Source organism: Aythya fuligula, chromosome Z (genome assembly GCF_009819795.1).
Source record: "Aythya fuligula isolate bAytFul2 chromosome Z, bAytFul2.pri, whole genome shotgun sequence".
Taxonomy (NCBI): domain Eukaryota; kingdom Metazoa; phylum Chordata; class Aves; order Anseriformes; family Anatidae; genus Aythya; species Aythya fuligula.
The window spans coordinates 67,473,977-67,487,425 of NC_045593.1; positions in this window are offsets into that span (position 1 = coordinate 67,473,977).

Below are 13,449 nucleotides of genomic sequence, written 5' to 3' on the forward strand. Positions count from 1 at the left end.
CCTGGGAAGGAATGTACGTTCTGGGAGGTTTCAGGGAGGTTTCAGGGAGGTTTCAGGTACAAGGACATGATATCTGTTGGTGGTCTGGGAAAGTACTAACTGTGTTATTTCGGTTGATGGGAGTGAGAAACTAGCTGATAAAATAGAGAAATGTACTAACCAATCATGAGCTTAGCTTTTGCAATATGTATGAGCTAATTATATTGAATTAGATAAAAGACGACTGAGCTATCCAATAAATCGAAGTTCACTGATCACTCATATTGAGCGTCTGTGTCTTCCTTCCGTCGACAACAAATGTCCTCGCAACAGTTTCCCACAGCATTCTCCTCAAGAAACTGGATGCTCATGGCTTGGACTGGCATACACTTCATTGGGTTAAAAACTGCCTGGATAGCCGGACCCAAAGAGTCATGGTGAATGGAGTCAAATCCAGTTGGAGGCCGGTCACTAGTGGCATTCCCCAGGGCTCAGTACTGGGGCCAGTCCTCTTTATTATTGTTATTGATGATCTGGATGAAGGGATCGAGTGCACCCTCAGTAAGTTCACAGGTGACACCTAGTTAGGTGTGTGTGTTGACCTGCTTGAGGGTGGGAAGGCTCTGCAGGAGGATCTGGATAGGCTGGGCAGATGGGCTGAGGTCAACTGCATGAAGTTCCACAAGGCCGAGTGCCGGGTCCTCCACCTGGGATGCAATAACCCCAAGCAGAGCTACAGGCTGAGAGATGCGTGGTTGGAAAGCTGCCAGGCGGAGAAGGATCAGGGAGTATTGGTGGATAGTCAGCTGAATATGAACCAGCAGTGTGCTAAGGTGGCCAAGAAGGCCAGCAGCATCCTGGCTTGTATAAGAAGCAGTGTGGCCAGCAGGGTTAGGGAAGTGATTGTCCCTCTGCACTCGGCTCTGGTGAGGCTGCAGCTCAAGTACTGTGTTCAGTTTTGAGCCCCTCGCTACAAGAAGTACATTGAGGTGCTTGAGTGAGTCCAGAGAAGGATGACCAAGCTGGTGAGGGGTCTGGAGAACAAGTCTTACGAGGAGTGGCTGAGGGAGCTGGGTTTGTTCAGCCTGGAGAAAAGGAGGCTCAGGGGCGACCTTATTGCTCTTTGTAAGTACATTAAGGAGGCTGTAGTGAGGTGGGGGTTGGTCTATTCTCCTATGTGCCTGGTGACAGGACGAGGGGGAATGGGCTAAAGTTGCGCCAGGGGTGTTTTAGGTTGGCTATTAGGAAGAACTTTACTGAGAGGGTTGTGAGATATTGGAATGGGCTGCCCAGGATAGTGGTGGAGTCACCATCTCTGGAGGTCTTTAAAAGACATTTAGATGTTGAACTTAGTGATATGGTTTAGTGGAGGACTTGTTAGTGTTAGGTCAGAAGTTGGACTCGATGATCTTGAGGTCTCTTCCAACCTAGAAATTCTGTAATTCTGTGAATACCTGTGAATGTTTGTAAAGATTATATAAAAGGGCTAAGGGCTGATTTTCTGCTTTTTGTAGAGGGAAGAATCTGAAAAATCTGTCTACTTTCAGGAGAGAAGGACTTACAAAAAAAAAGGTTTGGTAAGAAAAGCCTCAGTATAACATTAATATACATCATTAAATGTGCATGTGTATATATCTTTCCACCTATATCAGCTTTTCTTGTGTAAAACCTATATGGATGGATACAGAGCTGATCCAAGAACAAAGCAAAAGAAAACAAAACAAAAAAGATGTTTCCGAAGACTTTATCCTGTATTTGTTCTTCTCCAGTGCAACTGCAAAACAGAACGTGTTTACATTTGTTTACATGTATTTACAATTTACACGTGTTCTGATATACTCTTTTGTATCCTAAGCCACATACTTTCTTGAGCAAGAATTATGTTGATCCATATCTTTGTTTGAAATGGGACTTAAGAGCTTTGTAAGGGGAATGACAGGACTTTACTCACTACTGACAGTTCATGAGAAATGCAATACAATACACTTACAGAATCACACACAGAATTTTTGAGATTGGAAGGGGCTTCTAGTGGTCACCTCATCCAAACTGTTAAGTAGGGCTGCTTAGATCCCCTTGCCAAGAACCATGTCCAGACAGCTTTTGAAGACCTCCAAGGTGGGAGACTCCACAAAATCTCTGGGCAACTTGTGCCAGTGCATAAGCACCCTCACAGTAGAAAAGTACTCCCAATGTTCAGAAGTAACCTCCCATGTTCCACTTTGTACCTATTGCCTCTTGTCCTTTTAAATGGCACCACTGAAAAAAGAGCCTGGCTTCATCCTTTTTGCACCTTTCCTTCAGGTATTTACCCTTCAGGGGTCTCATTGATGAGATCTCCCCCTATACTTCTCTTCTCCAGGCTGAACAGTCCCAGATCTCTCAGACTTTCCTCTTCGGAGAAATGCTCCTTCTAGGCTTTATGTTATGCTGTTCCAGTACATCCATGTCTTTCTTGTACTGAGGAATCTCAGTGTATGGAACAGAAAGTGTTTAAAATGAAATTCTTCTACCATATAATTTTGTGGGCAACTTTATAATAGGTCCTTTCATTTTTCCATCTTTCCATTTTATCTGTCTCAAATTGGCTCTCAAACAAAGAAATGAAAAGCTTTGAGACTGTTGGTGGTTTGCTAACCATAAAGTGGAAGACATTACCATGGCTGGTGCCACACAACTATACAAATGTATATAAATGTATAAACATATTTAAATATAACTATATATTTATTTTTTTAATTATTTTTCAGGGCTTTTATTGTGCAAATATTACAATTCCTTGGTTTTATTTATCAACCCCCAAACTCCTAAACGGTAGCATATTTTAAAGATCAGACATATTAATATTTGCTAAAAGCATATTGAAAATTATCCTGTTGGTTACATCATTTGCTGTTCTTATTGCTCTGTTTACTTACTGCAGTCAAGGAGGATAAAGAATGGCAAATGATAGTAATAAGTAGTGTGCACATTCAATAGCCACAAACTATACAGCCCTGACAATATTACTAAAGAAATCCACTAATAAAGGTGACAGACCAAGCAAAGGATATTTGTGTCTGCAAATCCATTTTTAAGTGCCTACAATCCTGAGGTGACATCATCAACCAAAGTGACATGTCCAGATTTCCTGTAGTGTTCATGTAGACAGTAAGCTCCAGTATGTAGATAATAATAATTGATTTTCTTCAAGCATTATTCATCAGAAATGCAATGCCTTCTCCGGAAGCTGAGTGCCTTAACCTATTCCAATCTTTCCTGTAGGAAGGGGACAACCACTGCTTTGAGGAACTTCGAAATGTGTAATCTTCCTCCAAAAGAAAGACACCAGAAGTACAAGGACAACTACTAGAAACAAGTCTCATCTGTTACATAACATTTGCGTTCAAAGCAGGCTGGCAATTCTTCCAAATTTCTCCACTCCACACAAAAAATGAACCCAATAGACTTCAGATTAAATAAATGTTCTCTGCTTATGACAGCAAGGAAAACATAAAACTGGTCATGTTGCAAGAACATGTCTTGCATCCTTGCCTTTTAAATAGTACATCATAAAAACAGCTTTAAGATACTTATGGATTTAAAGAAATCTAAAAAATTAAGTAAAAGCAGTATCAGTGTTCTTAAAATTAGACTTCAAGGACTACCATTTACAACTCATAAGGTAGCTCTTTTTTCTACTATTATACATGTATTTCTGGTAACCATTATTTAAAGATAGTACTTTATGCCTTCATCTATTTACTTCTTTGACTATAATCCATTTTGTTCATGTAACTTTAACAGATCATGAAAATAAACTGAAAAAAAAATAAGCTCCCCCACTCTTATTTATCTATTTATTTTTAAAATTTCTTTAGAATATAGGGAATGGTAGTGTATTTTTATCTTTATTTTATTTCTATGTTTTAGCTAACATGTATTACTGGAAGAGAACAGGAAATTGTGCAGCACAGAATTGTGTGTTGTATAGTACCACAGTAAACATTCAAGATAGAAATATATCTGCTAAGTAACAGAGGGAAGAAATTAATTAAAAAAGTAAAAATAAAAATTACTACTCTGAGAATGTACAAGCAGAAATATGCTCACAGAGACCCTTTATTATAATACCAACTTTAAAATGCCTATAGTAGCACAATTAGAAGGGGCAAGATATTCACTGTGCAAGTGGTACCTGGTCAAACATATGGCAGACAACCAAGTCTTTTACCAGACACCTGTCAGCCTCTAAATGACAGCAGAAAGTCAGGACTGTCCCTTGATGGGACATCTGTGTCTTTGAATTTATGACTGCCATACTGCAAGATCGTACACACTGGAATAACCTGAGCCTCTGCTTGGATACATACCTGATCATCATTATAGTACTATTCACGTGTGCCAGAGCTTTAGAGGGAAATGATTAAATGATATTTTACACTCACCACTAACTGCTCATGGCAGGATGGGGAATTTCTGAGTGGCTGGCAGAACACAATTGTACTCTAAGTGAAACAGATTTGGTAGAATAGTTTCAATTATATACCTAAAGAAAGGTTCTGGACGGAATACAGCCTTATCAAATGCAGTTCACTGAGTCTGAAAGCAGCTGTAAATTCAGTGGAACTAAGAACTGCAAACCATGTAATTTGAAAATGTTCATCATGCGGTACACCCTGCAGATTATAGACAAGACCATTTTAGCTAAACAAGTAACTCAGAAATGTCTCAGAGTGATGGCAAATCACAAAAGGGTGAAGCAATTGTTGTTACCTATTGCTTTAAAAGCCCCGCACTTACATGCAAACACTTGCAGTGACGTGATGCTGAAAGTAATGCAGTTCCCATTGTGTACACTCCTAGGCCCTATAAATTTTTGCAATTGTTAATGGTGCAAAGACAGAAATAGACATGATGAAACACAAAAATGTGTAAAACCTGCCAAGCTCTCTCCCATGCTCACAGACTTTCTTGGCTTGTTCTGAAACATATGCCATTGTAAAACCATTAGGAGCCCCTTAGGATCTCTGAGTCCAGTAGATTAACAGTTTGCACCTCCCCTCTAATATGGAAAGATGTAAAAAAGTCCTGCAAGCAGCCCTTATGGAGTGAGCAGTGGGAGTGCAGGAGGTAATGGAGAGGGCAGAGGGGAGAAAGAAGCTCCTCCTGAGGTTTTCAAATAGGAAGTTTTCTAGTAAAATCATTGTATTCATCTGGAAGAAAAAAGGCACTAGATGTCTTCTACAGATGTCTTCTAAATGCTGCCTTTGTTTTAATTCCATCAGGAAAGTTAATTTGCAGAATATGCTTAGGGACAGGTGAACTAAGGTTTTCTGGCTTTGCAAATGGGGGAAAACCCAAGGAGAATGCATACCTCAATGGTACTTTCTTTGAGGCTTAAATGAGGGCTGAAAATTTTGAAAGCTATAAGTTCAGTCAAAATAATGGTGAACATGTGTGTTACATTTAGAATTACAGTCAGCCTATTGAGTTTCTCACTTTCAGTTGTGTTTTAAAGGCTGAAAATAGTTTCATAGTGGCAGAGAAAAGGTTTCTTCATAGATGTACTTTTGAGTTCATTACAAATTCAAAAAAATGCTGTGATCATAGAAGAGCAGTCCATATGAGGAATTTACTTGCTGCAGATTTTTGCATCTCACTGTGAAGGCAGCCCGCTTCACAGGTAGAAGAGCAGAAAAAGACATCACAGAAAATTATTCTAAAACTTTAATCTTAAGACAACAAACTTGAAGTGCCCACTTTTTCCAAAGTGTGACAGGTCCTTGTATAGGATCTATCTCAATGGCCCTTCTCCTTTTGCTTGCACATTTGCACTTTGTATTCTGGTCTGTCTCTCTAATTGTAGCAGTCTGCAGGAAGCTGTGCACTATTATGAGTAAAAGATATTGGGAAATTAACAACCTATGGCCAATTAACTAGATCTTCTTTAATTGCCTATATTTATCAGACGTATAAAGTCAGCTTTTCAAGATAAACTATCTTGAAATGTATTATCTTGATGTAATATTAATATCTTCTATTAATTTTATTCTTTCTCCTAAGATTTTTTTTTTTTTTTGATATGTTCACCACAAATTGCAAAGCATAATAAATTTTTGTCCTCATTTTGAGGTATAAAATGAAAGGTTTGTTAACTAGATAACTGGATATTTTCTCTGTTACAGTTTAACGCTCCTACTCATTGCTGCTTCAGAAGTCTTTTATTCCAGGTGTTGCAGTCCTTAAGGCAGTTCCTTTGGGAATGAAAACAGAGAGAAGACAGAACAGGTTGCTTGACTCTGCACTGGATTCATCCACAATGGTGCTTATGAAAAATAAAAGTATGCTCCTAGTGTTCCATACTGCTCAATGTAATCATAGGTTGTTAGTTAATCAGCTGCCCATATTAAAATTAAAAAAAAAAATCTTCATGAAATTGCTGCAAATCATCTGAAGAATTAATGGACAAAATACATTTTACTGCCTACCTACTACTGACTTACTGTTAAGATAATGCTTCTCGTTATTTCTTTAAGCAAGTGCAAATCAGAATTTTTATTGTTTTCTGGGGAAAGGAAGAAAGGGAAAGAAAAAAAAAAAAAAAAGTTTGGTCCCAGATTTCTCATTATAGCAATTCCCAATTTCATTCCATTTATTGGTGTGTCAGTCAGACCAGCAAAGTTATAACATCATCCAATAATTGGAAAGGTGGACTTGAACAAATTCAGTATAGATCTGAGATTGTGTTTAAAAGTGAAGATAATTAAGCAACGTAAAATTTAACATGAGACCCCATGGGGCAGGTCTACCAGAAGTAGAAGAAGCTTCCTTGCCAGGAAGCTTCCCAACCTGGTTCGCCCCTCTGACTATTATCCTCTTTTGATATTCCAGGCAGGTAGTGATGACACTGAAGAGAGAAGCCTGAAGGCTATTAAATGATACTTTAGGGGCCTGGGACGGTTAGTGGATGGAGCAGGAGTGCAGGTGGTATTTTCGTCCATCCCTGCGGAGACAGGGAGGGGCACAGAGAGGACACGGAAAGCCCACCTGTTAAACACGTGGCTCAGGGGCTGGTGCCAACACAGAAATCTTGGGTTTTTTGACCATGGGGCGCATTACTCGGCACCCGGCCTGATGGCAGCAGACGGGTCCATATCTTTTAGGAGAAAACAGATCCTGGGCCAGGAGCTGGCAGGGCTCATTGAGAGGGCTTTGAACTAGGTAAGAAGGGGGATGGGGCTAAAGCAAGGATTGTTGGGGCTGTCCAGGGAGAACAATAGTAAGGCCGGGGAATAAGGCAATGACCCAGCTGAAGTGCATCTACACCAATGCACGCAGCATGGGTAACAAACAGGAGGAGCTGGAAGCCATTGTGCAGCAGGCAGGCTACGACTTGGTTGCCATCATGGAGATGTGGTGGGACCAGTCTCATGACTGGAGTGCTGCAATGACTGGCTATAAGCTCTTCAAAAGGGACAGGCAGCACAGAAGAGGCGGTGGTGTGGCTCTCTATATCAGAGAGTCTTTCGATGTTGTAGAACTCGAGGCTGGGAATGACAAGGTTGAGTCCCTTTGGGTTAGGATCGGCAGGGACAAGAAAGCTAGTGTCCTGGTTGGGGCCTGTTATAGAAAGCAGAACCAGGATGACGAGACGGATGAGGAGTTCTACAGGCAGCTGACAGAAGTTGCGAAATCTTCAGTGCTTGTTCTCGTGGAGGACTTCAACTTCCCTGACATATCCTGGAAGCACAATACAGCCCAGAGAAAGCAGTCTAGGAGGTTTCCTGAGAGCATGGAAGTTAGCTTCCTGATGCAGCTGGTTAGTGAGCCTACCAGGGGTGGCACCCCGCTAGACCTTCTCTTCACAAACAGAGAAGGACTGGTGGAGGATGTGGTTGTTGGGAGCTGTCTTGGGCAGAGTGATCATGAAATGGTGGAGTTCTCTATTCTTGGCGAGGCCAGGAAGGGGACCAGTAAAACCGATGTATTGGACTTCCGGAGGGCCGACTTTGAACTGTTCAAAACACTGGTTGGTAGAGTCCCTTGGGAGGTGGTTCTGAAGGGCAGAGGAGTCCAGGAAGGCTGGGCGCTCTTCAAGAGGGAAATCTTAATGGCGCAGGAACGGTCTGTCCCCACGTGCCCAAAGACGAGCTGGCAGGGAAGAAGACCAGCCTGGCTGAACAGAGAATTGTGGCTTGAGCTTAGGAGAAAAAAGAGGGTTTATAATCTTTGGAAAAGTGGGCAGGCCACTAGGGAGGACTATAAGGATGTTGCGAGGCTGTGCAGGGACAAAATTAGGAAGGCCAAAGCTCATCTGGAGATCAATCTGGCTACTGTTGTTAAAGATAAAAAAAAATGTTTTTTTAAATACATCAACGCAAAAAGGAGGACTAAGGACAATCTCCATCCTTTACTGGATGCAGGGGGAAACTTAGTTACAAGAGATGAGGAAAAGGTGGAGGTGCTCAATGCCTTCTTTGCCTCAGTCTTTAGCGGCAATACCAGTTGTTCTCTGGATACCCAGTACCCTGAACTGGTGGAAGGGGATGGGGTGCAGGATGTGGCCCTCACTATCCACGAAGAAATGGTTGCCGACCTGCTACAGCACTTAGATGTGCGCAAGTCGATGAGGCCGGATGGGATCCACCTGAGAATACTGAGAGAACTGGCAGAGGAGCTGGCCAAACCACTTACCATCATTTATCAACAGTCCTGGCTGTCGGGGGAGGTCCCAGTTGACTGGCGGATAGCAAACATGACGCCCATTTACAAGAAGAGCCAGAGGACTGACCCGGGAAACTACAGTCCTGTCAGTTTGACCTCAGTGCCAGGGAAGCTCATGGAGCAGATTATCTTGAGAGTCATCACGTGGCACTTACAGGGCAACCAGGTGACAGGCCCAGTCAGCATGAGTTTATGAAAGGCAGGTCGTGCTTGACGAACCTGATCTCCTTCTATGACAAAGTGACGCGCTGGGTGGATGAGGGAAAGGCTGTGGATGTGGTCTACCTTGACTTCAGCAAGGCTTTTGATACCGTTTCCCACAACATTCTCCTCAAGAAACTGGATGCTCATGGCTTGGACTGGCATACGCTTTGTTGGGTTAGAAACTGCCTGGATAGCTGGGCCCAAAGAGTCATGGTGAATGGAGTCAAATCCAGTTGGAGGCCAGTCACTAGTGGCATTCCCCAGGGCTCGGTGCTGGGGCCAGTCTTCTTTAATATTTTCATCAATGATCTGGATGAGGGCATTGAGTGCACCTTCAGTAAGTTCACAGGTGACACCTAGTTAGGTGTGTGTGTGGATCTGCTCGAGGGTAGGAAGGCTCTGCAGGAGGATCTGGATAGACTGGGCAGATGGGCTGAGGTCAACTGCATGAAGTTCCACAAGGCCAAGTGCTGGGTCCTCCACCTGGGGTGCAATAACCCCAAGCAGAGCTACAGGCTGAGAGATGCGTGGTTGGAGAGCTGCCAGGCAGAGAAGGACCTGGCAGTGATGGTTGATAGTTGCCTGAATATGAGCCAGCAGTGTGCTCAGGTGGCCAAGAAGGCCAACGGCATCCTGGCTTGCATAAGAAACAGTTTGGCCAACAGGGCTAGGGAGGTGATTGTCCCCCTGTACTCAGCTCTGGTGAGGCTGCACCTCGAGTACTGTGTTCAGTTTTGGGCCCCTCGCTGCAAGAAGGACATTGAGGTGCTTGAGTGAGTCCAGAGAAGGGTGACCAAGCATGTGAACGGCCTGGAGAACAAGTCTTACGAGGAGTGGCTGAGGGAGCTGGGCTTGTTCAGCCTGGAGAAAAGGAGGCTCAGGGGCGACCTTATCGCTCTCTACAGCTACCTCAAAGGAGGCTGTAGTGAGATGGGGGTTGGTCTATTCTCCTATGTGCCTGGTGACAGGACGAGGGGGAATGGGCTAAAGCTGCACCAGGGGAGTTTTAGGTTCGATCTTAGGAAGAACTTCTGTACCGAAAGGGTTGTTAGACATTGGAACAGGCTGCCCAGAATAGTGGTGGAGTCACCATCCCTGGAAGTCTTTAAAAGACGATTAGATGTAGAGCTTAGGGATATGGTTTAGTGGGGACTGTTAGTGTTAGGTCAGAGGTTGGACTCGATGATCTTGAGGTCTCTTCCAACCTAGAAATTCTGTGATTCTGTGATTCTGTCAAAGTATAAAATGTTAAAGGGGCAAAGCAACCCCAGTACTGCCTGAACAGTTTAGCAATGACTATTGTGGGAAAACAATTTAGAGTCAGAAATCCAAAAGATCTTCCTGGGACTTGTCTCAGAGCTGGTGTGAAAAAAGTGAGCAACTGTACTGTGAAATTTCATGGAGAAGAAAGCTTGCTTGTCCTGCCAGGGGTAAGACAACAGTTCTGGTTTAGGTTTCCACAGGAAGGAAGGATGGAAGGAAGGAAGGAAGGAAGGAAGGAAGGAAGGAAGGAAGGAAGGAAGGAAGGAAGGAAGGAAGGAAGGAAGGGAGGGAGGGAGGGAGGGAGGGAGGGAGGGAGGAAGGAAGGAAGGGAGGGAGGGAGGGAGGGAGGGAGGGAGGGAGGAAGGAAGGAAGGAAGGAAGGAAGGAAGGAAGGAAGGAAGGAAGGAAGGAAGGAAGGAAGGAAGGAAGGAAGGAAGGAAGGAAGGAAGGAAGGAAGGAAGGAAGGAAGGAAGGAAGGAAGAAAGGAAAGGAGGGAGGGAGGGAGGGAGGGAGGGAGGAAGGAAGGAAGGAAGGAAGGAAGGAAGGAAGGAAGGAAGGAAGGAAGGAAGGAAGGAAGGAAGGAAGAAAGGAAGGGAGGGAGGGAGGGAGGAAGGAAGGAAGGAAAGAATGAGAGAGAGCAAGAGAAAGAAAGAAAGAAAGAAAGAAAGAAAGAAAGAAAGAAAGAAAGAAAGAAAGAAAGAAAGAAAGAAGGAAAGAAAGAGAAAGAGAGAAAGAGAGAAAGAAAGAGAGAGAGAGAGAAAGAAAGAAAGAAAGAAAGAAAGAAAGAAAGAAAGAAAGAAAGAAAGAAAGAAAGAAAGAAAGAAAGAAAGAAAGAAAGAAGAAAGAAAGAAAAAGAAAGAAAGAGAAAAAAAAAGCCAAGTTCACCATAGAGCACAAGTATTTGATGCATTCTCTGTATCTGAAATTTAAAAGTTTTGGGAACATAAGTTCTCTTGAGAACATCAGTAAGGAGTTTCAGCCTGTCATTGAAATAGCTTTCCTGTAATAACCAGCAAATATCTGGCCTTGATGGGCTTTCTCTTGCTTGAAAACTTATTTGTAAGGTAGAAATTTAAAAGTCCTGAAGAAAACAGATGATATAAGGAATGATAGAACTGCAATCAATGAAATTAAGATAAGGTGCAAAAAAGGTAAAAAAGGTGCAAAAAAGGTAATTTTGCTGTCTAGTTTAAGTTACAAGATATGATCAGGAAAATAAATGTATAAATTCTGATACTAAGAAGAGATCAGATCAGCAGAAGATGCCTAAATTATATAATGTTTGTGAAACAAGCAACACAGCTGCAGATATCAGTATTCCTTTATATTATATGTATATTTAGGTCAGGACTGCTATATCGTGGTTCCTTCAATCCACCAAAAACTTTGAGAAGTCATCACAGTACAGAGCTCACTTACATAGATCATAACAGATTAAATTAATATTCAGTGTGGACCAGATACATTTCTGTAGAAGAATGATCATAACAAACAGAATTAATGATTGTTTAATCTTGTTAACAATATGTTTTTTCATTACACAAAGGACAGTGCAAAGACTTAATGCATCCTCTTACTTGTAGGATTGCATGCTGAGACAGTGATTGTGATGCCATTGTGATAACTCTACTCCTTCATCATTTTATCTTGCTTGATAAAAACAGACTAAAAACAAACTAAAATTTTGAATCACAGTCCAATATGGTACTTAGGTACAAAGGTGTTTTGAAAAAAAACCCTTACAGAAAAAAAAAAAAAAAAAAAAAAAAAAAAAAGAAGGATGAGAATACTTCTTGTTCACTACCAAGCCACCAGGTGTTTTGTTTAGTATAATGAAGATTTGAGTATTAGGTGAATTCATGACAGAATTTTGGAGCAGTAGCAGTTCTTCCTTGGAGGCTGGGATGCTAGAAACTGGTGCCACTGACTCTGGACCTGCTTTGCAAGTACATTATTTGACTGAAGATAGTGTCCAGTGTTATGCAGACAGGAGGATTTTGTTAGTGCCTCCACTGGATCAGGTATTTGTTTATTTTATAAGGTTTACCTTCAGATAACATATATCTAGAACAATTTCTCTTTCTGGAGAAAGGGACCTTCAAGGATACAATAAAAACTTTTAAAATATTAATTAATTAATTTATTTATTTTTGGTGGTGGCAGTGCTTCACTGTCAACTGGGATAAACCCCAAAACATAAGGTAACTACATTCTTTCTTTGGATAAACACTGTAATCCCAGGCAGAGCAACAGCTGTGTTAAGTGGTTTATAGCCTCACTTAAAAAAATAGATAAAAATTATTGATCTGTATCTGTTATTAAAAACAGCTGTAAGGAATCAACACTCTTGCAACACAGATATAAAGTAAGTAAGGCTTCTCTACAATATATCTGACAGAAAATATCCTTTAAGCTGTACAGTGTAAGAATTGGGAATATTTGAGCCTTTTGATATGTAATGAATGTTGATTAAAATGTGATCTTTCTGTACATGTCTTAGCTGAGCCTGGGAAGATCCATGACAGGAAATATATATTGTCAGTTCTCAGAGATACTATGGAGACTTTAAATGTCATTTAGAAAGAGGGACACTTAAACTGTTTCACAACACAATTCTATAGAGTGCCCCAGAGGGTTTGATAATTGCCAGGGAGACCCCACTGATTGCATGGTGATTGCATCAGTCACAAGATACACAGAAGTGTGACAGCCTGAACTGTAGGGAGGTATGGTTTGAATGATTTATTCCTGATAAACAGTGAGAAAATAATAACACTTAAATCAATGGATGTTGATGGCTTTTTTTTTTTTTTTTTTTTTAATCTGGGATTGTATTTTTTTTTTTTTTTTTAGTAAAAGTATAATAAATACATTCAGTTACCACAGAGCAAGTTTAGAAACTGCGAAAAATGCATTCTGGCAGAAAAAAAAAAATAATTTCATTTTGTTTACACTGAAATACTGTAAATGTCCTAAAGCTATGCAGATAAACACTGCCTGCATTTTCATAATTTTATATATAACTACCATTTGTACATTTACAACACAAGTAATGTGTGATGATATATTTCAGAAATCTGAGCTGAGAAGATAGTATGATATTGATAGCTTGCGAAACCTGATGCCTAACTGCTGCATGCCTCCTCAGAGCCTACATGAAAGGCTGTTGTTATCTGGCCAAGATGACTACAGTGTCACTCCTCTCTTTTTCTCTATGCATGTCTAAATTGTTTGCCAAATCATTGTCCAGCATTACCCTACCTGTGCCATGGTTAGACTAAGCATTTAGAGTAAGCCC